We start from the raw sequence: 27,364 nt of genomic DNA, 5'->3' as shown, positions 1-27,364 counted from the left end.
TCAATCAGCATTTATTTAAAACATGATTGACAGATTATAGACAATTCTCCTGCACCACTCTTGCATTAGTGCCTACTCATCTCCTCCTCCAACTGATGCAAGCAGTGTCTTTGATTCTTGGTCCAATCCTTGCAGATAGTGTCTGTGTCTCAGAGATCCTATCATGGACCGATTTTTGCAGTTGCTGTCTGAGCAAGACACTTTTGGTCTGCTCTGTGCAGTTGCTGTCTGTGTCTCGGGGAGCTGCTGAGGTTTCCATGGATCAGTGGGACTTGTAAATTCCAGTGCTCGAGGTCAAGGAGCAAGTTCAGGTGGGAATGTTATCTCTTGAGTCTGTCCCACGATGTCTCCATATTGCTTTAAACACCAGCTCAACTTCTAGATAATTTGCCTGAAGGTAATTCTTCATATAAATATATATGCCTGACTTTTAGAAGAAAATTCGATACCAGACAATGTGATAAATGATGCAACTTTCCTTTATTAAGTCTTTTATAGTTTAGAAGATTAGTGGGTTTTTTGTTTGTTTACTTCTATTATTTCTTTGTGGATTTCTCATCATATGTTCTATTGATCTCCTTGGCTCCTTGCATTTGCCCTCTGCTGTCCTTGCAACCTCTCCCCACAAATCAAAACCAAATTAAAAGAAAAAAACAAAACAAAGAAACAAATTAAAACCAAAAAAGAATCTTCGTGGAAGTTGTAGTGTGGTCTGTTGAGTCACACAGTTTGCCCCGTAGTTCTTTCATCTTTACTTGCATGTTCACTGCCATGGGGCATTGGTCTAGCTCAAGGCCTCTGGCCTCTGCCACACCACCGATGGTGGGCTCTCCCTGGGACTTCTCTTGGAAATCCTGTTGTCCTATGTCATGGAGATCCTATAGTTTTGGATCTGTAGGTTCATCTCCTTCACATACTCCAATAGTTCATAGATTCAGTGGACATTGGGATGGGGCAACTCATAGCCCTGAATCTGGGCCTAGGTGGTAGCTGGGTTGGACAGCTTGCTAGCTTTCCCTCATCCTCATTATCCAGATGAGCTCTCCAGCACCCCCTCAGCCAGCTCACCCAAGGCAGCCTGCAGCAAGGAGCAGGACAGCTTTCCTGCTCTCAGGCCCTCAGGTCCAGATCCCCTCATTGATATCACTAGGGCCAGCTCTACTGTTTTGTCCAGGCAAGGTGCTGGCCCCCCTCTCCTAGATGCTGTAGGAAGAGCATGAGGGGTGGGGGTGGGGTGGGGTCAGTGCCCCTGCTCTCACCCCCTCAGGGCTGGCTCACCTGTGCTCCGACAGTTGGGCCAGCTTTAGTGTGCTGCCCAGGTAGGGTGCAGGGCCCACTCTCCTGTGTGCTGTAGCTGGTGAGGGGCAGGGCTGGTTCTCGCACTCTTGAGACCCCAGGGCCAGCTCTCTCGCCTGCCACAGGTAGCAAGGGGCAGAGGGAGGAGAGCATTTTTCCCTTCCCCATGCCACCACATGGCAGATGAGGGGATGCAGGCCAGCTGTCCTGCTCTCATGCCCTCAGAGTTGACTCACCTACATCATCAACCACAGGCTCAGCTCTAGTGTTCTTCCCAGGTAAGGTGCCCACCTATGGTGAGGGCTGGGGCTATTTCTCCTAAGTGTGGGGGTAAACTCTCCCCTGAGGGGTAGGCCTAGCTTGCCTGCTGCCATATCCAGTGAGGGGCATGGCCAGCCATCCCAGGGCCATCTCAGCACAGCATGGTTCCAATGACCCCTGTGTTAACCCGGGCCATGCTGTAGCAGGCCATGGACCCAGACAGGGCCCTTGGCAGCAGTTCGTGCCCAGATGCCACCTCAGCCCTAGTGGCAGCACAGGTCACCCAGATCAGCACAGTCCCAGTGGCAGCCTGGCCCCTGGGTACCAACATGATCCCAGGTGACTGGGCAGAGCCCGGCCTCCGTGGGGCCGTGACCCTAGGCCGTGACCGCTAGTCATCTCCTGGGCTCCATACTGCAGCACCAGCCACCTGGATAAGCATGGCCCCGAGTGTGACATGGTTCTCAGAGATGGACCTGATCTGAGGTGGCCGAACAAACCCCTGCCATCTGCATGGCCCTTGGTGATGACAGGAGCCCCAGACATCAACTCAGACCCTGGCTGCTATAGGGCCACATTCCCAGGCATGGCCTGCTTCAGCAACCCTGACCCAGGTCATGGTGCAGGCCACTTAGGGTGTCCCTGGTGGCAGCATGGTCCTCAGATGCCCTCATGGGCACAGGTTGTGGTCCCAGGCATCTGTGTGCTCTTTGGTGGCAGCAGGGGCCACAGACATCAGCACAGACTCTGACTGTGGTCAGACCACAGACCCAGACATGGTCTTAGGCAGAGGGCCTGGCCTGGATATCACCATGGTCCCAGGTGGCAGCACAGACCCCCAGCACTGGCACAGACTTCAGTGATCTCAGGAACCACAGACATCAACATAGACCCTGGCTTCAGCAGTGCCACAGACCCAGGCATGACCCTTGACCATAACCTTGGTCTGGATGATGCTATGGTCCCACATGGCAGCCCAGGCCACCCTAATCAGCCTGGCCCTGGTTATGGCACAGCCCTTGGACACAATCATGGTCATAGGTTGTGACCCAGACCCAGGGGCTTCGGAGGGGCCCCTAGCAGTAACATGGGCCAGGGGCATCAACACAGAACCTGTCATGGCAGGAGCATGGACTCAGACATGGCCCTCAGCAGCAGACTGGGTCAAGCTGTCATCATGGCCCTATGTGGCTGTGCAGGCCCCCCAGATTGGCACGGCCCCTCCCTGTGAGAGTGTGGCACTTGGGCACCAATGTGGCACTAGGTGGCAGCATAGACCACAGGCCCCTGCATGCCCCCCCCCCCCCCAGTGGCAACAGGAGTTACATCAACACAGATCCCCTCAGCTGCTTCAGGGCCACAGATCAAGACCTGGCCATGGGTCATAGGCCAGGCCCAGACCTCTCCCTGGACTCACTACCCTCACCTCTCCAGATCCTCCTCTCTCCCACCTCCCCAGCCTGTACTCTCTCACCACAATGGTGCCTGACCACCCAGCATCAGGGCTCTTGGCTATCACAGGTGCTTGTTTGAGTACGGCCCGCCCCAGCCACAAGGAATGGGGTAGAGCTGTTGCTTCTTCTCTCTCCTGTGTCCAGGCCTAGAGACCTCGGGCAGCACTTGGTATGATGGTACCGGATCCTGGTTGATTGTGACCCCCAAAGACCAAAAAGTCGACACAGCCATCTGTGCCGACTGCTGATTCAGGCCCGCGTCGGGGCTGAGGCTCCTGGCTGATTGTTCATAAAATAGTGTTTTCATGAGAGCTTTTAATAGGACTTTGGACATCAGTGGAAAGCATGCCGATGTGGGTAAGTGGTATTTCTCTGGATATAAGAAATACAAACACTTCCAGACTCTAGGTGGAACTCTTTCACATACACACACATATATAATTTTGTTTATAATGTTGAAGCCCTGTTTTTGAATGGAGATATTTGGAGATCTTTAGAAGCCTCTAAACACTTATAATGAGTATTTTCAACATTTCCCAGTTCTCCCTTTCTGTTTGCTTTGTTGCCACATAATTAGAAACTTATTTCATTTCGTGACTGGACTGAGTTCAGTCATTTTCAAATTTGTCATAAACTTGTGTCATTGTTTCATGACAATGAATATAGGGTATGTTTCCCATGTATTTGTTTGCTATAAGCCTCAATGTTAAAATGGAATCGCTACAAAATGTGTCTTCCTTTATGGATGGTGTCAGCAGGGGAAGCCCCAGGTATAATGCCCTGCTGCTTTGGTATTAATCCCCCTTCAGCTCTTTCTCTTCCTTGTAAACAAAGAAGCATTAACAGCTCTGCTCCCAGAATACAAGTGAATGTTTTCCTACGGCTTTCTTTCTCTCCCCATTTTCCTAGCTCAGCTTTGTGTCTTCTGTTAGGACGGCTCTTTGAGCAGAGTTCTGGAAGATGAGGCATGCTGCTTTTAGATAGTATGAGCCATGGATGTGGTACCCCGGCCAGTGCACAGGCATCACCTGATTCTCAGAACCGTGCTGGGAGTGTGGCAGCAATCTTTGGGGTACCGGAGGCACAGGCTGTTCTGAAACTTGACTCCTCTGTGTTGTTGGTTATGCTCTTTTCGGGTTTGCCCAGTGCTTTTTCAAGTCACTGGTGATTTTGTTCAAAGCCAAGGGTCTCCAATAAACTTCCCACGGAGCCTCCTAACAAGCTCCCAAGCAGTGCGAATTCTATTTGTCCTGGTTGTGTTTAGAGCAGCGGTAATACTAACCAGGCAATGGCATTTGTTGAGACTCGCAGCCCTGTCTACTTATAAAAGCACTCTGTCATTTAGTTTAGTGTGTCTAAAGTCAGTGTTCTTTTCAACCACAGTGTTCGATTTCTGAGACAGCTTAAAGGGACAGAAAAAGAGAGATGTTTGAGAGGGGACACAGTGAGGAGCGTACTCAACTGTCAGGAAGCTGAGCCATCTGCCCATGGGAAAAGATGGCTGCACCCTTTACAGGCGGTAAGGTGAGGCATGGAAATAATTGTAAACCATAGCGCTCCACTCCTGCAGCCTTGTTTTGGCCTCATCGGCCCCAAGGGAAGCTGAGAAGTGTAGTCTTTTAGCAGAAAACTATCATTCCAAGCCCCAAGGGGATCTAGGAAAGGGTAGGGCAGGGGAAGAGATTCTTTCCTAACTATTTTTCTATTGAGGAGGGTTATTGTCAGAAGGGATAGTTCAGGAGCAGTTGAAAAGGGGTGTTAATCACCTTGAAAAGGCAAGGATAAGACCACTCACTACCTCAACTTTTGAACCAAATTTGAAGTGAACTTTATTCAATACTGGCCGGGATGATGGACACTGTTCAGGTACACACCCAGGCTTCCCAGAGAATGGCCACAAATTATCTCAGTTCCATGCTTATAAAGGCAAAACCCATAAGGCTGCATACTTTCTACCTTCGTCCAACCATGGACAAGCACACATCTTAACGTACTTCCTGCCTATGTCCCTCCGCCTACCTGTGACCAAGCACATCCTGTGCATTTGGGACAACCAAGCTTTGTGGAAGTGAAGATGTGGTGGTTATCTTACATGAACAACAGCCCCAGCGTTCCAGAAAGTTAAATGTCCTTGGGCAGGTGAGGCTTACAGGTTAAAGGCATTTTTGTTTTATGATCTCTTAAGCACAGTAATTAAAACAAAACATAACTAGCCTTACATTTACCTCTTGAGTTGCACCCTGAATCAAATCCTTGACTATGTGTTCCCTTTCCAGCACCATGACTGCCTGTATGCTCCCATGCTTCCTGTCATGACAATTATGAATTAAATCTCTCAACTATAAGTCAGCCCCAATTAGATGCTTTCCTTTATAATAGTTGCTGTGGTCATAGTAATAAAACAATAAAACCCAAACTAAGACAGAGGAGTGTCTTAGTTACTGTTCTATTGCTGCGCAGAAACACTATGATCAAGACAACTCTTAGAAAAGGAAGCATTTAATTGGAAGCTTGCTTAGAGTTTCAGAGGGTTAGTTCATTACAATCATGGAAGAAGAAGACAGTCATGGCCCTGGAGAAATAACTAAGAGATTTATATCCTGATCTTCAGGCAGAAGGCAAAGAGCAACACTGGACCTGGTATGGACTTTTGAAAATCCAAAGGCCACCTCCATTGACATACTTCCTCCAACAAAGACACAACCCCCAATCCTTCCCAACAGCCAACCAGCATTCAAATATATGAGCCTATAGAGGTCATTCTCATACAAACTCCCACAAGGGTTTGAGCCTAAGTCCCTGAGCTCCAACTGATTATCTATTGACATTTGATGGCTTCTGGAGAATCGGCTTTCTTTATCGGTCTGGCCTCTGGTAGGTGGACTATGTTACAGTGATAACCTCATACCCTTGAGAATCACATACTCAGTGATTTTTTTTTATAAAAAGAAGACATAGAATAGGGAAGAATGGAGGAGGTGGGATGGATCTGAGAGGAGTTAGAGGGAGTAGTCAGGAGGCTATGAACAAAATACATTATGTACATGGTTGTTCCCAGGTTCTGGCTATTATAAATAATACTGCAGTGAACATGGTTGAGCAAATGTCCTTGTGGTATAATTGAGCATCTTTTGAGTATATGCCCAAGAGTGGTATTGCTGGGTCTTGAGGTAGATTGATTTCTAGTTTTCTGAGAAATCACCTTACTGATTTCCAAAAGTGACTGTACAAGTTTGCACTCCACAGCAATGGGTGAGTGTTCCCCTCACCCTACATTCTCTCCTACATAAGTTGTCATTAGTGTTTTTGATCTTGGTCATCCTGATAGATGTAAGATGGAATCTTGGAGTTGTTTTGATTTGCATTTCTCTGATGGCTAAATATGTTGAGCATTTCCTTAAGTGTCTTTTGGCCATTTGAGATTCCTCTGTTGAGAGTTCTCTGTTTAGGTCTGTATCCCATTTTTAATTGGATTATTTGTTCTTTTGATGTCTAATTTCTTGAATTCTTTGTTTATTTTGAAGATCAGTCCTCTGTCAAATGTGGAATTGGTGAAGATCCTTTCCCATTCTGTAGGTTACTGTTTTGTCTTGTTGACCATGTCCTTTGCTTTACAGAAGCTTCTCAGTTTCAGGAGATCACATTTATTAATTGTTTCTCTCAGTGCCTGTGCTGCTGGAGTTATATTTAGGAAGTGGTCTCCTGTGTCTATGCATTCAAGGCTACTTCCTGCTTTTTTTTCAATGAGATTCAGTGTGACTGATTTTATACTGAGGTCTTTGATTCATTTGAACTTGACTTTTGTGCATGGTGATAGATATGGATCTATTTGCATTCTTCTACAGGTCAATGCCCAGTAACTGGTAAATTATTAGCCATAGATATTTTATAGTGACCTTCTCTAATGATAGATGATGATAGATGTACTTCTGTTACTTTCCCCCTCATTTCATGACTTTCTGTTAAATGGACCAGTCAGGCTGATGAGATGGCTCAGTAGGGAGGCATTGCCACCAAGCCTGACAACTTGAGTTTGATCCCCAGGTCCCACATGGTGAAAGGAGAGAACCAGCTCCCCCAGGTTGTCCTCTGACTTCCTCATTTGCCCTGTGTGTTTACACATGGATGTGGCATGGGTGAATACTTGTACATATACAGACACACAAAACCCACAAATAAATGCATACATATCAAAGATTATCTTTTATGTTTTTATTTTATTATATTTTACTTGTGTGCATTATACATGTGTATATACATGTGTGTATTATACATGTGTATTTGTATGTGTGTGCAAAGTTGGCATTTTCTTTGGGCTGCCAACTAACTCCCAAATAAAGACATGGAGACTTATTATTATTATGAATGCTCAGCCTTACCATTAGCTCTTTTTAACTTAATTTAACCTGTTTTTATTCATCTCGGGGCTTATTTATTTTTTTAACCCTTCTTTCATTCTGTATGTCCTACTTTCCTGTTTCCTCCATGTTTGGCTAGCTGGCCTCTGGCGTCTTTTTTTCTTTCCTTAAGTCTGAATTCCTCCTCCTACTTTCTCCCTCACTTCTCTACCTCCTCCCTTGCTTTTGGCCATTCAGTTTTTTTATTAGACCAATCAGATGCCTTAAGCAGGCAAGGTAAAACACATCTTTACATAATTAACCAAATGCAACACATCTTTAATTAGTTAAATAAATATTTTGCAACATAAACAAATGCAACACATCTTTACATAGTTAAACAAATGCAACATCTTTACATAGTTAAACACTCTTCTGCAACATGTGTGCACATGTATGCTGAAGCCAAAGGTGAACTCTGGGTATTTTTCTCAGTTGCTCTCCACTATATCTTTTGAGGTATAGTGTCATTGTGATGTCAAGAGATACAGTTGTTCATTATCCCTCTAACATGTCACTAGGATAGCATGTCACATGTCACTGGCTAAGACTGTTCAGTCTTCCTTTGAGAATTTGCTAGTACTTAATGAGAGATGGTTGTCTATTATAGGCCATAGGAAAAACTTTATCTCCAAATTCTGTCACAGAAGTACTTACTAAGCAGCATCCGTCCCACAATAACTACAATCTCGGGAGTGAGAAGCTTGTTCGCATCTCAGGCTAGGCTGTGAAGTCTGCAGGGCTGGGAGTATGTCGTGGTTCCACAGGAATAGGGAGCTAAAGCTGGGCATGGTGGCATGCACACAGCTCTAGTCCCATCCCTTGGGAAACGGAGACAGGAAGAGCATTATAAGTTTGAGGCCAGCTTAAGCTCATAACAACCCTGTTCATTCCCATATAAAAATGTATCTATAGCTGGAACTGAGAAGGAATGGTTAGGATTGGAGAGGGTATAGGAAGGATTGATAGTCTGGGAACTCCTGGAATGTAGTGAAAGGTGGGAAGGGAATGTTCTAACATCCTCTTTCTCTGTCCTGCAGAATCTGCTGTAGGTCTCAGTATTTCTCCACTGCCCACACAGTCACTGCGTTGTCACAGTTGTGAGGTGCCCCTCAATCCCATGGGAAAAAAACATAAGGGTTTACTGGTGCAGCTGGTTCTGTCAGGGTAGAGAACGTGTGGAGGGCTCTGCACAGCACTGGTTTTGAGTTGCTTCCTATTTGATGCCCTATATGTTGCAGGCTCGGGGCTGGTAGTGAGCTGGAGGAAGTGTCCGTCCTGGTTGGCTTCCCACTGTATCAGTGGAGGAGTGGTGCCCGCTTGAGGGCCATGCTAAGGCCCACGGGTTGACTGCATTTTCCTAAAGATTCATGCAAGCCTACCTCACATCTGCTCTGTCCATCCCCAAATACAAACCAGTTCAAAACCATAAAACTCCCCAAAGACTTTTAAAGATAAAGAGGCACTTAGGCTCAATTTGCAGCCATACATTCCTCTCTATACAAAACATATAGAGCAGACTAGGGAATGGCATCAAAATCTGAGTTAAGAGGAACTTTATGTGAGACCTCTGATTCCCGATGACCAGGGACGTGTCCCCTTTATCAAGTAATTTGCTTGCCAAGAACTACTATGTTCTGGCCTATTGTTTGTCACCATGGTGACATTAGCCAGATGCCATGGATTAGAGTGCTGTTCACCTATTTAAGAACAACCTGGTTTTCTATTTGCTTATGAAGATCAGCTTCCATGGGTAGAGGCATTGCAAACAAAATTAACCAGAGAATGCTCCCCACTCCTTAAATTAGTGATTCTAAAAATTTTCAACTGGAAAATTTAATAATAGAGTAAGTATATCTAAGCTTTCTGGAAGCGCTTGTCAGTTCTATTTTTGGTTTCTTAGGAAACAAGTTAAAAGCAGTTTTTAGTCCTTGATGCATTTCTAATTACACTTTTTCTTCTCCTCTGAAAGGCTTGCTTTCTTTTTAAAAAAGATACAGGTTTTTTTTTTCTTGTACTAATTGAAATATTGGTTTTAAAAATCCATATCCTCTCCAAGCATGGTCATTAAAAATCTATATATAAACGTTTTCTAAGGGCTGACACACGGAAGTGAGATGCTTTAGGCAGAGCTCTCCTGCTCAGAGTTGTTTGTTGTGATCATGAGCTTTATTTGTGAGTATATTTTTAGCAACTGAAGTGACACCCAGGCTGAAACTCCTTCTCCTTCAATCGCTGGCCTTGCTGTTCGACGTTACCCTCTCTGAGAATGGGTTTCCAGACAAGCTCAGTTTCCACACCTAGAGAAGGAACAGGAGGCCACTGATGGGAAGAGGAGGGGAGGATCTGGACATCATTCATCTCTTATTGCTGTATAAGTTTGTAGCCTGTGGCATTTGCATGTCAGCAGCCTTACATCTCATCCTAATGGATTTCCACACGGTTACATGCTTTCTGAGGTACTTAAGAGAGGAATGTTCAGGGCTAGAGAAATGGATAAGTTTGGAAAGTTCTTACCGTACAAACCTGAGGACTGAATTTGGACCCACCGACTCACATTAAAAAGCTAGGTGCAGTCAGGCACACTCGCAGACCTAATCCTGGGGAGGCAAGACAGAAGGATCCCAGGACTTGCTGGCCGCCCACTGTAGCTAAATTGGTAGGCTTAAGGGTCACTGAGAGAGCCTGTCTCAAAAATAAAATGAAAAGTGGCCAAGGAAGACTCCCAGTGTCACATGTATGTACACCCAGTGTAAACACAGGATCATGCACACAGGTGCATATATACATAAACACATGCATACACACACATAAAGAGGCGAAACTTGGGAAAGATTTGCTAGGTGGTTGTCACCTCTTTCTGGGATATGGACCAAGGGAATCTTTCTTTCCCAGCCTCTTCCCTTCTGACGCTGTCCTTGGGTCTTCACCTGCTACCACCCATTTTCAAAATAATTCGATTGACCCTGATAATCTGTGGGGTTTTGAGGAACACACACACACACACACACACACACACACACACACACATCTTCTGCCTTCTCTATCTTGTGCCGTAACGCTCCATGTTTGGAGAGTCTCCTTTGAGGCTTCACCAGGAACATTCTCACCCGTCTTCACACAGCTGTCCCTGTCATTCAGGTCTTAGCTCAGATTTGTGCTTCTCTAGACAGGGCCTTACTGGTGACGGTTCCCATCTCTTCGCTTTTATTTTCACCAGCAGCAGTGGTTGCCTTTGATTATTCTGTTCAGTTGTTTCCCACCAGAACGTAAGCTCCGCGAGAACTGGCTGTCTCCTGACTTCTGTGGTGGAGTTATGAGGCAGTAGCCTAATTGCTTCTTAAAGTTTCCAGACTACTTAATGCCATCCATCACATTAGCCAATAAGCTGTAATACCTGAATTTTGGAGGGAACAAATTCATAGCATTCATCTTGTACGTAAAACTTACTCAAAACAGATCTGACAGTGTTGGAGCAAGATCATGTGGTCAGAACCCCTCTGAAATGAAACCAAAACCACTGAGCTTGACCTGTGCTGTGCATAAATGTACATTTTATAATTATAATACTGCTTTTTTTCCATAAATCCTGTGCTGTGTGTTCTCTAATTGCTGCTCCATATCCGCCCTCCCTCTCACTAGCTATTGTAGAAGGCTGACCTCCCTGTACTGTGACAGTGGACTTCCTTTCTCTGCCTGCTAGGATGGGGAGAGGCTAGAAAGACAGGTCTTAGTTTCTAGTGTCTTCCTTCCCAGGCTGTGGTTGGAGAGGAGCGCCATACTACCAAAGCTCCAGCCCCTGACCCGAGACCCTCTACTATAGCCAGTATTAGAGTATTTCCTGTGGTTAGTACTCATTTCTTAGTTCCTCCCTGCCCTTCAGGCCCAGGAATGGTCAAGAGTCCCCGTTATTGCTAGCCCTGGGATATTTCATCTTGCCTTCCTTTATCCCTGCTCACAGTTCTGCCAGTAGTTTACTCTTCTGCCACTTGGGTTGGATGTGTCATCTGTCCCTGACAGAACTGTGACTGACAGAGATGTACAGAAGGTAGCCCCCATTTTGTAAACATCCTATGAGATTCAGTTTATATGACCATGGCTCAGGATGGCTTCAAACTCAGCCTTCCTGTCTCAGCCTCCTGAATTCTGGGACTACTAACCTATGCCCCTACACATGGCTGTTTTATTCAATTATATACTTCTTTAAAAAACAGGTTCTCATGTAACTCAGACTGACTTCGAACTCACTAGGTAGCTACTCTGACTTGGGTTTGAATTCTCGATCTTTCTGCCTCTCTTTCCCTGATTACCACTCTAATTGGTGGTGTGAATGAACCTGAGAGAGTGGAGCCTAAAAATGAGGCAGACAAAAGTTTCACCAGATACCCAGCTTTATTCAGAGCATCAGACAGTTCGTACTCTGAGGGTTGAGAGTCATAGGAGTAAGGTATCCAGTCACAGGGATAAGCCACACGTGGCAGGCAAGTTGCATGTGACGAAAACATGGTTTTCCGTAGAGGTATGTAAATAAATAACAATAGTCAGCTGTATTGAATAATCTAATGTAAACTTGCTCCTCTCTGCTCTACCTGGGAGAGGCACAAAAGCGTAGTCTAAGAGGAATTTTATGCTTTTGAAGAGACAGAAGTCACACTCTTCTTGTCTTGTTTTCTTGGAGTTTTTTCACAAACATTCAGAATTCCCTTCTGCATAACTCCATTCTTGGACCATATTCTGACACCTCGCAAGAGATGGGATTACAGGAATGTGTCACCAAGTTTGTCTTGTATATTTAACTTTTTACTGATTGTTATCACAACATATCAAATCACTTATTATGCTATTAAAATTCCCAATAAACGCCTTCTTAAAGCATGACTTACGGGTAGATCATGTAGCTCAAATTGTTTGTTCAATAGTGACAGGAAGTTTGTGTCCTTCCATCTAATTCCTGTTGTGCAATACAAAATTTTTAAAACAGTTGGCTCATTTTATTTTGAGAGTACTACGAAATAAAACAAGGCTGACCACCCCTGCTCCCCGAACACACATACCTATATACTCCCCTAAACCCATCACTTTAGGGTCCTGGTGAAAATACACTTTTTTTAAAAAACAAACAAACAAACAAACAAACAAAAAAAACAAAAACTTGAACCCAGTATCTTATGTTTTCTGGTCAGTGCTTTGTTTGAATATGACCCTTTTATGTTCCTGTATTTTGTTAGTCCAGAAAAAGAAAAGGAAGTATTTAGTGGAAAAGCCTTGGAAGATAATATAGTTGGGTTGGCATCCATCTTCTGTAAGAACAGCACCGCAGCTGAAGACCCCACAGGACAGGTTTCTCAGGGAACCAGATACTAGAACAAAGTAACCATGAACTTGTAAACTCTAGCCTGAGAGTTCTCTTCAGCACTCTGTGGCTCTTTATAAAATCTTGTCTTAATCTGTGTGGGCTAGTAGAGCAAACCACCACAGACTGGGTGGTTTGTAAACAATAGAAGTTTGCTTCTTAGAAGTCTGTAAGCTTAAAATTCCCAGGATCAAGGTTTCAGCAGATTCTTAGTCTAGTAAGGGGCCTGCTTGCCTCATGGATAGCTCTCTTCTTGTTGGTGCTGGAGCTTCCTGGACCTGTCCTGTAAGGGTACCAGTTCCATTCCTAAGGGAGCTGTCTTCTTGCCTTATTCACATCTCAAAGGTCTCACTTCCAGGCACCTTCTCACTGGGGACAAGCCTTCAATATAGACATTTTACTGTGGGGTGAAGGTGGGGATACAATAGAGACATGAACATAGGACAAATTTAGATAATAGCAATCTCTTTTCTTAGGTCAACTTTCTTTTAGTATTATGGAGGGACTTGAACAGATTCATTCATTCATTCATTCATTCATTCAATAACTGTTTGAGAACTTACCATGGTCAAAGCACCAGGACGTGACTGTAGAAAACTGGAAGAATCACTAATCTCATAGCAACCGAGTCTCTCAAAGGACTCATAACATGAGCCCTAAAAGAAAATAAATACAATGACAAAACAGAGTAAATACAACATGCCCTCTGGATGGGATGGAAGAGGTAAATGTTCCAGAAGATACCATGTTCCAGTGGGCTGAAAGAGGACTTAAAGTCCAGCTTCATGACTCTGCAAATTCCCCAGTGTCTCTGAATACCATGACAGACTAACAAAGAGATAACGAGAATGTAATAATTAACAGTCCCTATTAATAATAGTTATAGAATTAAATTATAGAAAAATTCTAGCATTTTCTGCCTGGCACTAAATAAATAGTAGCTTCCCATTATTCCTTCCTAAAGTTATCATATAACTTTAAATCTGAATGCTGTAATAACCGTTCCCTGGTGACCTGATTTCAGGGAAGTGTCCTATACATTTCTGAATCAATTAATTCGTGAAATATTTATTGAGCACTTTCCATATGCCAGTCTCTGGTGATACAAAATGTTAAAACAGGCACCATCTACTTATTGATCTTACTTGGTGGTGACTCAGAAAGCCATCTCTCAACCCTGCTCATCTTTTCCTGAGCAGTACTGATAGCCGTTTGCCCCATTAAGATGCACATATATGTCAAATGTTTCTTAGAACTGTGAAATAGTTTTCTTCGAGACGGGGTTTTGCTTTGTAGCCCATACTGGCCTCAGACTCACTGTGTAGCCCAGACTTGCTCCAAAGTCAAAGGAATCTCACCTGCCTTAGCCTCCTCAAGTGCTGAGTCTGCAGATTTGTACCACCATGTCCAACTGCAATAGATTCAACTTGAAAAATGCATTAAACATTACTCATAATTATTAAAATCTCAGACATTCTCTAACAGAAATCTAAACACTTAAATATTTGATTCCTTTAAGTTCTTTGACAGTTGAATAAGTGTATATAACATTTTCGATAATATTCATCCCCTTCATTGCCGTCTCTTTGCTCACTGTAAACTACTGTCATTCCCCTAGAAATAACAAAAACATAAAAACATGAGATAAAATTCTTGGCTGACAGCCCCACCTCTCCTGGATTGTGTCTTGCTTAGAGGAACAAAGCAGGAACTTGGTCACACAGTCATAACTGGCAATGACCCTGTTCTAAAGTTTAACAAAATGGAAGTTTTCTGGTTTTGCACTTCCTTGGACTATTGTCCACTATAGCCCACGCCCTAGTTCACCAGAGCTTGAGACCTGACCCCGGGGCTTTGGAAACACTCCATGTGGAATGGACAAGGAACATGAACATGGTATTTAATGATGAACTGCCAACGGGAAATCCAGCTCGGTCTAGGAACACAGCAGACACCTGTTTTCATCATTTAACTAGGGAGGAGATTCAAGGGTAAGAAAATGCAACACATGTAGTAAATGTTATGAATCAAGGGACAGGATGTCGCTGTTGGCATTTTATAGCATCATATATCTAGGACACTCACAAAAACTAACTGAAAACCTGTTAGAACCAAGAAGAATTCATAAAAACTGGTGCGATTCAGTAGCTGCCTTGGGGTCAATGTGATGGGTTTCATTTTCATTGCTACCACACTAGGCTGTTCTTCCAGCGCTGGCTCTAGGTTCCATGGTCTGATGAGAACAGTGTGCTTAGACCAGACTAATAAGAAACTAATGAAGACAGCATTCTGCTGTTGCTGCTAGGCTTAGATGTGACTGGACTGCCAACCACCACCCCACCCTGACATTTGTTCTTAGACCCTACTGTGAATGAATACAACCCAGGTTCAGAGATTTCCCTAACAATTGTAGAGTTGGGGTAAGTGTATTAAAGAGGCCCACAAAAACAGCCTAGATTTAAATGTTGACTTTTTTTGCCATGGGACAAGGGGATGACAAAAATCTCACATTTAAATGTTGCCCTTGAACTCTCTGCGTAGCTAAGGATGACCTTGAGTTTCTGATCCTCTGTTTCCACCTTCCAAATGCTGTATTACTGATGTGTACACAACACTTGTCAAATGTTGACGTTATTTATTTATTTATTTATTACATTATTTATTTAGTGATATGTGTGTAGGCATACATTGCCATGCAATTGGTGAGGACAGAGGACAACTTTGTGGTATTAGTCTCTCCTTCCACTCGGGATCAAATTCTGGCCATGGATTGGACTCAGTCAGACTCAATGGCAAGTGTCTTTACTTGCCAAACCATTCTGCTGGCTCCAAATGTTTACTTTTAAACAAACTAATTAACTGGTAAGTAAAACGTGTCCTATAGAACTGTTTTAACAAACAAGCCTTCTACTACAACAAAGCTGAAAAGTAAATTAAAAAAAATACAGTTTTCAAATGATCATAAAGTCCAAAAAGTTTATTAGACCAAAGGCTGGCAAAAGGGCTCAGCAGGTAAAGGTGCTGCCACAGAGTGGGATTTGATCTCCCAAACCCATCTTAACATGCACAGACTCTCGTATATACATGAACACTGCACACATGCATACACAGACAAACACACATGCATGTGTAAGGGCAACTGAATGAATTGTTCTATTTAATATAGTTCATTTTGTGTTGTGAGATTACCTCAGTCAAACATGAGCCAGAGACAGAGGAAGAGAAAGAGAGAGAGACAGAGACAGAGATAGAGAAACAGAGAGAAACTAGTATTGAAAGTGTATGGGCAGCGAGCTGCCCTCATACATTTTCATTTATATAGTACATTGAAATGAACATTTTGCAAGACTAACTCTGCAAACCATTGAGAGTATGCAAATTCCTTTATTTTATTCTGTAATTACACTTTAAAAGAACATGACTTATAATAATCAGATATGCATGGGCTTAAACACATGTGCTGTTAAAAACATGGGTTATTTGGCTGTTTGATGTTTTCTTCCAGCTCCAAGGATGTGTGCCTGTGCATGTGTGTGTGTGTGTGTGTGCGCGCGCGCGCGCACGCGTGCATGTGTGAGCTCGTGTCTGTGGTGTATAGGTGCACTTGCCCATGTGTGCTGCTAGGGAGGCCAGAAGTAGACACGGTATCTCCCCCAGTGCTCTACACTGTCTTTCGAGACGGTGTCTCTCTGAACCTGGAGCTCACCCATGGTTAGGTAGACTAGCCAGCAAGCTCCCAGAATCCTTCTGTCTCCACCTGCTTACAGGTTGGACTTACAGGTACAGCAATGCCAACATTATTTGTTGTTGTTAGTTTATTTTTTTATTTTTCTGAAACAGGGTTTCTCTGTGTAACAGCCCTGGCTGTCCTAGAACTCACTCTGTAGACCCGGCAGGCCTCAGATTCACAGAGACCCACCTGCCTCTGCCTCCCAAGTGCTGGGATTAAAGACATGGCCCCCCCCACCAGGCCAGCAATGCCAAGTTTTAACAGGATCTGGGCATCCAGACTCAGGTCCTCGTGCTTGTGCAGTAAGAACTTCACCAAACAAACCATTTCCCCAGATCCCAGCACAGTCCTTTTAATAGTAGAATTCCAATTGGTGTTCAATCATAAAGAAATAGTTAAATTATTCATTTATTTAATAAAAATTGATCACTGTAAGTAGAAACAAAACCCTGTAACCAAGAAATGGTTTTGCAGTCCTATACCACCAGTGGAAGAGAACGAACGCATTTTGCTTCTGAGTTTCAGATTCAAGTTGATTTTCTTTGAGACAGGGCCTCATGTCTGCAAGTGCAAAATGACAGTCTGGGCCATTTTGTTCCAAAAGCTGGAAGAACATGCCTGGGACCCTAAATTCAAACCCTGAACAAAACAAGATACCTCAAAAAGCAATGCAGTGGGAAAGGCAGGAGACCCTGCCATCGAAGGGTGAACGCCAGCCTCTGAAAGCCGTCCTGCTAGCTCGCCACAGACTCTCTGCTGAGTGTTTTAGTTTGCTGATGTTATTATAAGTGTGCATAATTAAAGTTTAACATTATCAGCCCGACTTTATGGTTCATCTGTGTACCGTACAATGCTAGTGTTAATGCAATGTATGCCGTTAATTGTATATGTAAATTATCTTCCCTGTATCTTAAACCTGTAACTTAACCCATAGCTTCTATATAATTGACACTACGTCAAGTGTGTTTGGTCTTGCTTTTCTTCTCATTAAAACTGCCTCATATTTGGTGAGTTCCTTTGATCTGAACACTCACGGTGTTTTCTTTACTTCATAGTTTCGCTGTTTGGTCATTGCTTCCATGCTGTTCATTCTTTATGAGAATCCTGGTGTTTGTGTCCTGGATCTACCTGTCTCCTGTGCCTTGCCTGTATTCCCCAGTGACTGGCACTCTGTGTGTGTGTGTGTGTGTGAGAGAGAGAGAGAGAGAGAGACAGAGAGAGAGACAGAGAGACAGAGAGAAAGTCTTACTATCTAGCTCTGGTAGGGCCAGAATTCACTAAGTAGCCCGACTTGTCCTCAAACTCACAAAGAACCTCCAGCCTTTCTTTTCAGAACGCTGAGACTAAAGATGTGCAGCGCCACACCCTGCGTCCTTTGTAGTTTATTTCGTGATGTAGTGCTGCTTTTGCTTCCAATCTCTCAATGTTCTAATTTGATTTCAAAACTTGCCATTCCTTTCACTCTCCCTGTTGAGATTTTGTATTGATAGTTATTCTCTGTATCCATCCCACTAAGAATTCTTGTTGTTTTTCTGTTTTCTTGACTTTATTTGCTATTGGTGGAAACGTCCTGTTCTGTTTACTCTGGCTTTCTGACTTTGGACTTCCAAGTTGTTTATGTGCTTCTGAAATTTCTTTGCTTTCTTAGGTCTGAGAGCATGCACACTCAGAGGTTTGGACAGGTGCAGTGTGTGAAGTCTGAAGAGCTGTGCTAATTATTACTAATAATATACGGAAGCTGAACTAAAAACTCATGAACAAGCTGGGCATAATAGTGTAAATCTATAATCCTTGTACTCAAGAGGCTGAGGCAGCAGTTCAGGATGGAAAGCCAGCCTGGACCACACAGTGAGCTCCAGGGCATATAAGATACAAACGATCGTAAGACTGTCTGGACATGGTTTTAATCTCAGCACTGGAGAGGCAGAGGCAGGCAGTTCTCCATGACTTTGAGGCCTGCCGGGACTTCCTAGTGAGACCTTTTCTTTGAAAACAATGTGAGAGCACATGAACCCGAGAACGTTTTTGGTCTCGGGCCTGGTGAACAGTTAAAGTGAGCAGAGGCTTCAGCCACAGAGAGACAGGCAAACCCTCTAAAAGGGAGACGGGGGCAGCCGCTGGTTTCCTTTATTGACCACTTCTCAAAAAACTTTACATGTTCTCTTATGTAATTTATGCTAATCATATGCTTCTCTTCTCATCTGCTCATGACACACACACAAATACATGCACACATGTGCACTCACACCCATTCACTCACTCACATACATACTCACAGACACTAACATACACACACACTCACACACATACTTACAGACACTGATATACATACACACTAACACATATACATACCCACATACATGAACATACATACACACACACACATACATACTCACAGACACTAACATACATGCACACTCACTCACACAAGCACACACACACACACACACACACACACACACACACACACACACACACCCATCCATTCCCTTCTTGAATTGTTTTGAGCTGACTTCTCCACACAGTTCAATGCTGCGCACCCAGCTTTGCCACATTCTTTCTAAAGTTATTCAGGGTCACCTGCCCAGGTGTGACCTTCTTAGTAAAGCCAGACAAATAGACAAATAGCTTCTTCATTCTTTTATACATCCCTTTTCTAGAAACTCCCCTCCTCTCCCTCCTCTTAGGGCTTCCAGCAAGTTCAGCTCCACCAGCACCTCATGTAACTGAGTCAGGGACACTTTGGTGCTGTTCATTTTGTAGTTTTCATGGGATCCAGGCTTTTTTCAGGTTCAATACATATAGCAATTATGAGTAATATACTATCAAATAGATAGTCAGCTTTAGAGTTCTGTGTTTATATGCATATGTATATTTTCTTTAGCAATCATTTTCTTTCTCGTTTATGCCTCCTCAGTCAAACAGCAAACAGCTGGTGTTGTTAGCTGAGCTCACCTTGAGCTGCTGCCTTCTCTTGGGCTGTCATATTTTTGTGTTTTTAGTTTAAGTTTTCCTCTCGAGGTGGCAAGAACGGAGAGCTGCTTGCTTCTTTTTATACTTGAACCTTCCTATTTTTTTTTTTATTATTTCCATGTCCTTGAAGACAGTTAGGATCTTGGGCTCAAGACACTGTTGCAATTTTTTATTTGTTTGTAAATAATTCCCTTCAGTCAATGAATGAGAGAAATTGGAGCAGATGCCGTAGATTGCAGTGAAGAGCTCCTCTTTACTGACACTGGACATACTTAGAATCCACTTTGAATTGTTTTCTATCCAGTTAAGTTTTACCCCCCCCAATCATGTGCTTTTTCTAAAGTCATGTTATTATGTTTTTGTTTAATTAGAGTGCTTGTCACTTTGCTAAATGTATAATAAATAAATTATACTTCTCTCGAGGTCAGCTAAGTGGCACCTCCCAGACAAGATAAACTGCCTCTCTTCTTTGACAGACGTAAGCCTCAGTTTTCACGGTGACAGACGTTATATTCACTAAGTGCTCACTAGCACATAGAATCCTTCATGGTCATCTTCTTTTCTGTCCCCTTGAACTAGGTGTGTTGGCCCATTTTCATTAGTTCTGTCTAATCCTCTTTGTGATTGTAAAAAAAAAATTCATTATTTGCTTCCAAATGTAGTTTAGCGAAGTGTTGCAGAGGATGTATCCGCTTTAATCATGAAATATGCGCAGTAAAAGCTATGAGCCGTGTGAGGGACCGAGATAGGCTCTATCCATGGTGTTCAGTGTAGTTCTTTAAGTGATTGAAAGCTGTATATTTGATTGCAACCAGTTTTCCTCAAATTATCAATCTATATACTTTTAAGGTAAAAACAGTATTTGAAAGACCGTTCCATTGAATTTTTTTCATACAACAGATTTTGCTCATGATTTCTCTCCTCCCTCAATTCCTCCCAGATCCTTCCCATTTCTCTACCATCCAACATTGTGTTCTTTTTCTCTTTCTTCCAAACAAACATATCAGAGCAACAAAAACAAGAAACACAAACAAAACTATCCCTCACAAAAACAGAAATCAATATAAATAAGAAAAATGCCAATAAGACAAAAACTGCCCCAACAGAGCAAAATGAGACCATAATTCTATAAAAATACCACTGAGTTCCCCTCCCTGACTCAGAGAAAAATGCAGAGCTCAATAAAAATCAGTAAAAAAAAAAATACCACTGAGCTAATTTTGTGTTGACCAACTACTCCCGATCATGAGAACTGCCCTCAGGCATTGTTAATATAACCAGTAAGAGTCCATTAGAGAAAATGAATTTATCCTTTGCCAATAGGTATCAATTGCAGATAGCCTCTTGATTAGGGGTGGGAGTCCATGTCTACTCCCCCTTCCCCCGTTAGTACTCGGACCCCATCTAGCTGGAATGCGTGCAGGCCTTGGACAAGCTATCACCATCTCTGAGTTTATATGTGCCTTGGTCCTGGTGTATCTGGAAGACACTGCTTCCTTTGAGTTATTCATTACTTTTGGCTCTTAAAACCTTTCTGCCACCTCCTCCACATTGATCCCTGAGCCTTGAAGGGACGGATTGGATGAAGACCTTTAGCACTGACTGCTCCAAAGTCTCTCCTTCTTCGCATGTTGTCCAGTGTGGGTCTCTGTGTTAGTTCTCATCTACGGCAAAAGCTTCTCTGGTGAGTGCTGAGCAAGCCACTGCTACAGCAGAGTGCCGTCAGGAGCTGTTTTACTGCTGGGTTCTTTTAGCAGAGTGATGCTATTTCCTCCTAGGTCCGTGTCCTATCTAGATTTAGGTTCTTGGCCACTTTAGGAGTGTCAAATATGGGTTCCATCTCATGGACTGAGCTCTAAACATGATTTTAGAAAGTAATTGGTCACTCCTGTAACCTCTGTGTACTATTACATCAGTATACTTGTGGGCAGGTCCCTGTTATAGGTCATGGTTTGTAGCTAGGGAGATTTCTCCTCCAGTCATGTGCAGAGTGTCTTCTAGTACCATGACAATTAGTCAGTAGAGTGAAACTTCCAACTAGGCAGCAGCTCAGCCTCTCTATGTTCAATGACATACATAAATGGTTTTAGCAATAGGGCCTTACCATCAGGTTGTGTAGAGTAACCACTAGCCTTAAAGTGGTGCAGGAGAATTGTCTGTATTCTGTTGATCATGTTTTAAATAAACGCTGATTGACCAGGCAGGAAGTATAGGTGGGTCAACCAGACAGGAAGTAGTGGCAGGGCGATGAGAACAGGAGTATTCTGGGAAGCAGGAAGCTCCCTCTGCAGTTCTGCCCAGATCATCGAAGAAGCAAGATGTGAGCTGTCCCGTTGAGAAAGGTACCAAGCCATATGGCTAACACAGATAAGAATAATGGGTTAATATGAGCTACAAGAGTTAACAAGAAGTCTGAGCTAGTGGGCCAATCAGTTTTATAACTTATGGAGATCTCTGTGTGATTTTCTTTGGGTCTTACCGGATGTGGGGTACCAGGCCAGACAGAAACCCCAACATGCTGGCCCCTCATGTTACATTGAAGGTAGCCTATTATGCTTGGGAGTTTCCAAGGGGCCCTGTTGGCCAATGACTCAACAAAATGTAATACTCCTGGCACTGGAGATTTGACTTTGTAGTATAAAATGAAAGAAACTAATTTTTTGAGACAGTCTATTATTATTATTATTGTTATTATTATTATTATTATTATTATTCAAGACAGGGTTTTTCTGTAGCTTTCAAGACAGGGTTTTTCTGTAGCTTTGGATCCTGTCCTGGAACTCACTCTGTAGACCAGGCTGGCTGCTAACTCACGGAGATCCACCTGCCTGTGCTTCCTGAGTGCTGGGATTAAAGGTGTGCACCACCACCGCCCAGTCAGGCCAGTCTTAAATTTAGGATGTAGACCAGATTGGTTTAGGACTTGTGACCTTCCTGTCTCCACCTTCCAAGTGCAGAGATTGTAGGAATGTAATACTCTGCCTAGTCTAATAAATTTGGGTTTTGTCATAACTTTAGGTATTATATTAATCGATGTTCTCCAGAGATGCAAAACCAGAGATGTCTGTATCTATATCTACATCTTAATTGTCTGTCTCTTTCTCTGTTTATTAATATACATTTATAATAAATATATTATGTATGTGTGTATAGAGAAAGAAATATGTAACTATAGCTATAAATATATGCAATGTTGTTTTTTTTACATACAGTGTATGTGGTATGCAGATATATGTGTATAGATATATGTATATATATATATGTGTATGGAGGCCAGAGGCTTATGTCAGGTGTCTTCCTTCCTCAGTTGCTCTTCACCTCCCTCTCTTCTTCTTCCCTTTTTCTTTTTTTCTTTCTTTTTCATATATACATACATACTTATTTGTGACAAGGTTTTTCACTGAACCTAGAGCTCACTAATATAGAGAGACTGGCTGACCAGGTTTAAGTGTACACTGAGGTCCTCCGGATTGCACACAGGAAGCAGTTTATTGACTAAACATGTCCCCAGATCCTGCTTGTTGTTGATGCACCTTGTGTATCGGCACAGTCATACCTGATGGGGATGGCAGAAGTCATAAAGCCGGCACAGCTCTTTGACTACGATCCAGCAAAGCTGAGCCTCATGATGGCTGCCATGGCACCTTTGCTTTTCTTCTCCACCTGTTGCATACTTGAGAGTCTTTTAATATTTGTACAATTTGAAAATATTGGATTGATGGAAGAATGTTTGTGAATCATTTATGCCTTCTCTAGGAATGCTATTTCCAGGCTTCCCCAAGACAGTCTTAAACATACTATTACCCCTGCTTTAGGGAGATATCCTTATCTACTTGAAGGTCTTCCTTACGCCTTGGAGATGGTGACACACATAAAGAAGTCAGAGGTCTCTTTATGAGGTTATGAGACATTTTTGAAACATCTGTCCCTTTACTTACTCAGGAACAAGATAACCAAAACAAAGTCGACTTAAAAGGTCAACAAGATCCGGTGGGCTGGAGGAGTTGACCACTGTTCAGATTACAGCCTCCTTCCACTATACACCCAGGCAAATATGTGGCACACGCAGCAACAAAGTTAGACTAGCTGGAGCTACCTCTGTCCTGCACAGAGACTTATACTGATGGGCAAAGAGTGATATAAAAAGATGATAGAAGTATTCTAAAAGATATAAAATATAAACATTATATTATGCCAAAATTTAAATAATAATTGCAGCAGCTTGGGCCTAAGGATATTTCTTGGGCACTGTGACCATGAAGAGTTAATAATGCACTGTTGAGGGCATGACAGTATACCCGGGTGGCTTGAAGATTGTTTAGGTCACGTGTCAAAGAAGCAGCCAGCCTGAGAACAAGCTGTCATGTGCCTCTGGATTCTAAAAAGTGGGTCATGGGATTAATGAGTGAAAATAATAGCTCTGCTTATCAATGATGTCAAAACTTGAGGGAAAATGACTGGAAATGATAACTCTGTTCTGTCATAGTTTATTAATGATGACTAGAAGATGAACAGAAGGAAGTGAAACACTTGTCCAGAAACAAAAATATATGGTCTGTGTTTTGAAACAACATAAATGTATCCCTACTTACTAAATTTTGTCTAAATAAAAAAACCACTCAGGCTGATAGTTAGTCAGGGCGCAAGATTCTTCTGACCATCATGGCCTGGCTTCCTCCCTCCCTGCCAACTCCTTACATCCTCTTCCTGGACCTGTCCACCGTCGTGAATGGCTCCTGACAGTATATATATGAATGTACACATATAAATGTATAAGTATGAAAAATGATTTTTAAGAAAATGGCTTGTGCATTTGTGGAAGTTGGCAAGTTGAAGTTTATTGGACAGTCTGCAAAGATAGAGGTTCTGGTAAGATTTATTAAGTGTGAAAACTATACACTCAAAGTTTTTTTTCTTTTGGTTTTTGGAGACAGTGTTTCACTCCATAGCCCTGGCTGTCCTGGAACTAGCGTTGTAGACCAGTTTATCTTCAGACTCACAGAGATCCACTTGTCTCTGCCTCCCAAGTGCTGGGATTAAAGACGTGTACCACCATGCCCCATTTACACAGAAAGCTTTAATGTCACAATCTGGAGGCAGATTCTTTGTCTCAGAGTTCTGTCTTTCCTTTCAATTCCTTCACGGGTTGGATAAACTTCCCTCACATTCTGTAGACTTGTTCTTCTTCATATAAACTAGTTGCAAATGTTAGTCACATCCAAAAAATGCTTCTACAGAAAGACCCAGCCTTGGCTTGGTCCAAACAATTGGCACCTTAGTCTAGCCACGTTGACAAAAGTCACCACCCCAGCAATCTTATGTATATTGTTGTAAACATAACAGTGGCCAAGTTAAAGCTCCTGGTAGCTGGAGTTTTTTCTAACCTGGACTCAATAGTCTATACAGCACTACAGTACTACAGATGCTGAATTAGACCTTACTACTATAAATGAATATGAAACACAAAGGATATGAAACACAAAGCATAACTAAAATTTTTATTAATTTGTTCACCATTTTTCAATAATGATGTGATACTTTATTCTTTGGATCTTGGGTTTCAAATCTTTTGCCCAATTCTGTGTTGGTCAGTTTCATATCCATACAATGTGGACTAGAGAGTGAAGACTAATCCACTAGCCTGCGTGATTTCTGCAGTCCTGAAGTAGGTACAGCACAGAATGTTCCAGGACCTCACACAGATCCACATTTCTCTCCTGGGGTGTGTTCCTTGTGTGGTTTGTGTCTGCCTCCAGACCAGGGAGACACTGTGCCCACTCCCCTCTGGCCACCGTCTAGTTAGGGCCTCCTAGGCGGGCTCTCTCTCTAACATTGTTTTTGTCTCCACATTGCCTTTTGTCATTTGACTGACATTTTTAAAATTCCTTTTAATCATCCTCTTCTGCAGCCCCTCCGTTCTCTTTTCAAGTGTCTGACCCTGGCCTTAATGATCAGCTCCTCTCTCTTTATTTCTTGTCTTCACTTTACATGGTGGCCTTCATCTCATCTATTTTTATATAAGATTGTTTGTAGGTTGCTAGTGCTTGCTTTTTAGATCCTTTGAATGGCAAGTGGTAGTTTATCGCATGTGTTTCTTTTTAATTGTAGAGTTTGACTTCCATTAGTTTGGCATTATGTAGCTTCCATACTTGGGCAGGAAATTAGATTTTGTCCAGAATAGCAAGATACAACAAAAATGACTTTCTTAGCTCTGGAGACTTCTTACTGCTGAGGACCAAATTGAATTAGTGACCCAGTGATTGGCTTAACTCGTTAGATAGCCTGCTGATAGGAAATTATGTTTGGACTTTGGAAGAAAAGGTATTTTGTTTTTGAGGCTCAATGTAGATTCCTGTTAAAAAGGAAAGCAGAAGGAACAGTGTTCCTTGCCTAAGGTGTTAAATAAGTTTCTGCACCATTAATTGGCTTTGTGGGACTAGTTATTTGTCAAGTTGTGTCCTCACACCGCACTCTGGTTGTGTGTATGGATGAATGCTATTCTTCCTAAAAAAGAAAAGTTTACTGACTTTCGCTTTGATTTCTCTTGAAAAGTATTGAGGAAATGAGAAAAACGATTTCTTTTCTTGCTGCTACTTAAAAAAATTTGGCAAGCTCAACTTTCAAACTGTTTGTTTTTGCAGATGTATTTCATCATTCCTAAGAATGAAGCCAGGAATGTTTGCTGGCTTCTAGGTTTGTACCACCCAGAAACTGAAAAAACAATCTGTTTTCTTAAAATGTGGTATTTGTCGGTGGGGAGGTAGAGAATCTTTTCATTTTTGTGAACTGTTAAATTTAAGACTTTTAGGTAATACATTTTGAATGTTTAAGTAATATTTACATCCTTCAAGCAAAGCAATGCTGTTTCTCAGTGTGTACTTAATTCTTGATGGGCTTTTGACTCTCATTTTGGGCTGATGTGTTTGTTGTTCTATAGCTAATAATTTACATGGAAAGAAGATGAAAGTGGTTCACGGTTAATTTTTCCCTTGATAATTTTAATAGACTGTTCATACCATCTTACAGCTGCCCTTATTCAGAGAGTCCCCGAAGGGTGTCACTTCATAGAACTCCCTGGGACTTGTGGGTTGACTAGACAACATTATACCTCTTATAGAACATCTCTTAAACCGTTAAAGTCCTTGGGTCGCTCTAGAGGAATGTGAGTAGAAAGAGCAGCCTAGCTAGTTGTTTCCTTCATTTGGCAAATACTTTTCTTGAGCTTCCAGTTGTAGCAAGCATTGAAACTGGCCTGTCTCCTTAGAAACTGACAAAAAAAAAAAAAAAACCGTAAAGCTGTTCAGTATCATAACTGCTGCAGAGTGGGTCCTTACAGAAGTGAGTCCTTTTTCTAGTTGTGTCTTTCCAGTGTTCTTGATAGAGCTATCTGTGCAGCATTGAGCACCAAAGTTAGGGTGTAACTCAGAAGCAAGGACAGAAAAATTTACTTTAAAGTAAAGAAATAGAATTTAAACCAACATGGTTCTCTGTTTCTCAGCCACCAAGACCTGAATAATTACACAGAAACTATATTAATTACAACACTGTTTGGCCTATGACTCAGCATATTTCTGGCTAGTACTTACGCCTTAAATCAGCCCATTTCTATTAATCTGTGTGTTGTCACGATGCTGTGGCTTACTGGGCAAGGTTCTGACATCTGTCTTCTTCAGCAGCTACATGGTATCTCCTTGACTCTGCCTACTTTCTCTATATATCTCTGTTCAGATTTACCACCTGGCTGTACTCTGCTGAGCTATTGGCTGAAACAGCTTTATTCATTAACCAATTAAAGCAACACATATACAGAAGAACATCCCACATCATCTCCCCTTTTTCTGTCTAAATAAAAAGTAAAGTTTTAACTTTAACATAGTAAAATTACATATAACAAAAGAGT

At 42.6% G+C, this 27,364-nt stretch overlaps 1 protein-coding gene across 2 annotated transcripts in view; it reads left to right on the top strand.

Annotated features, from left to right (window-relative positions):
* The window catches only part of Acyp2 (acylphosphatase 2), a 152,285-nt gene that overhangs the window by 43,652 nt on the left and 81,269 nt on the right, over window positions 1-27,364 (top strand). The window lies entirely within an intron of this gene.

This window comes from Myodes glareolus, chromosome 8, assembly GCF_982192425.1.
Source record: "Myodes glareolus chromosome 8, mMyoGla1.1, whole genome shotgun sequence".
Lineage (NCBI taxonomy): Eukaryota > Metazoa > Chordata > Mammalia > Rodentia > Cricetidae > Myodes > Myodes glareolus.
Note: the sequence above shows the minus strand (reverse complement) of the source record. Positions and strands in the feature narration are given on the sequence as shown.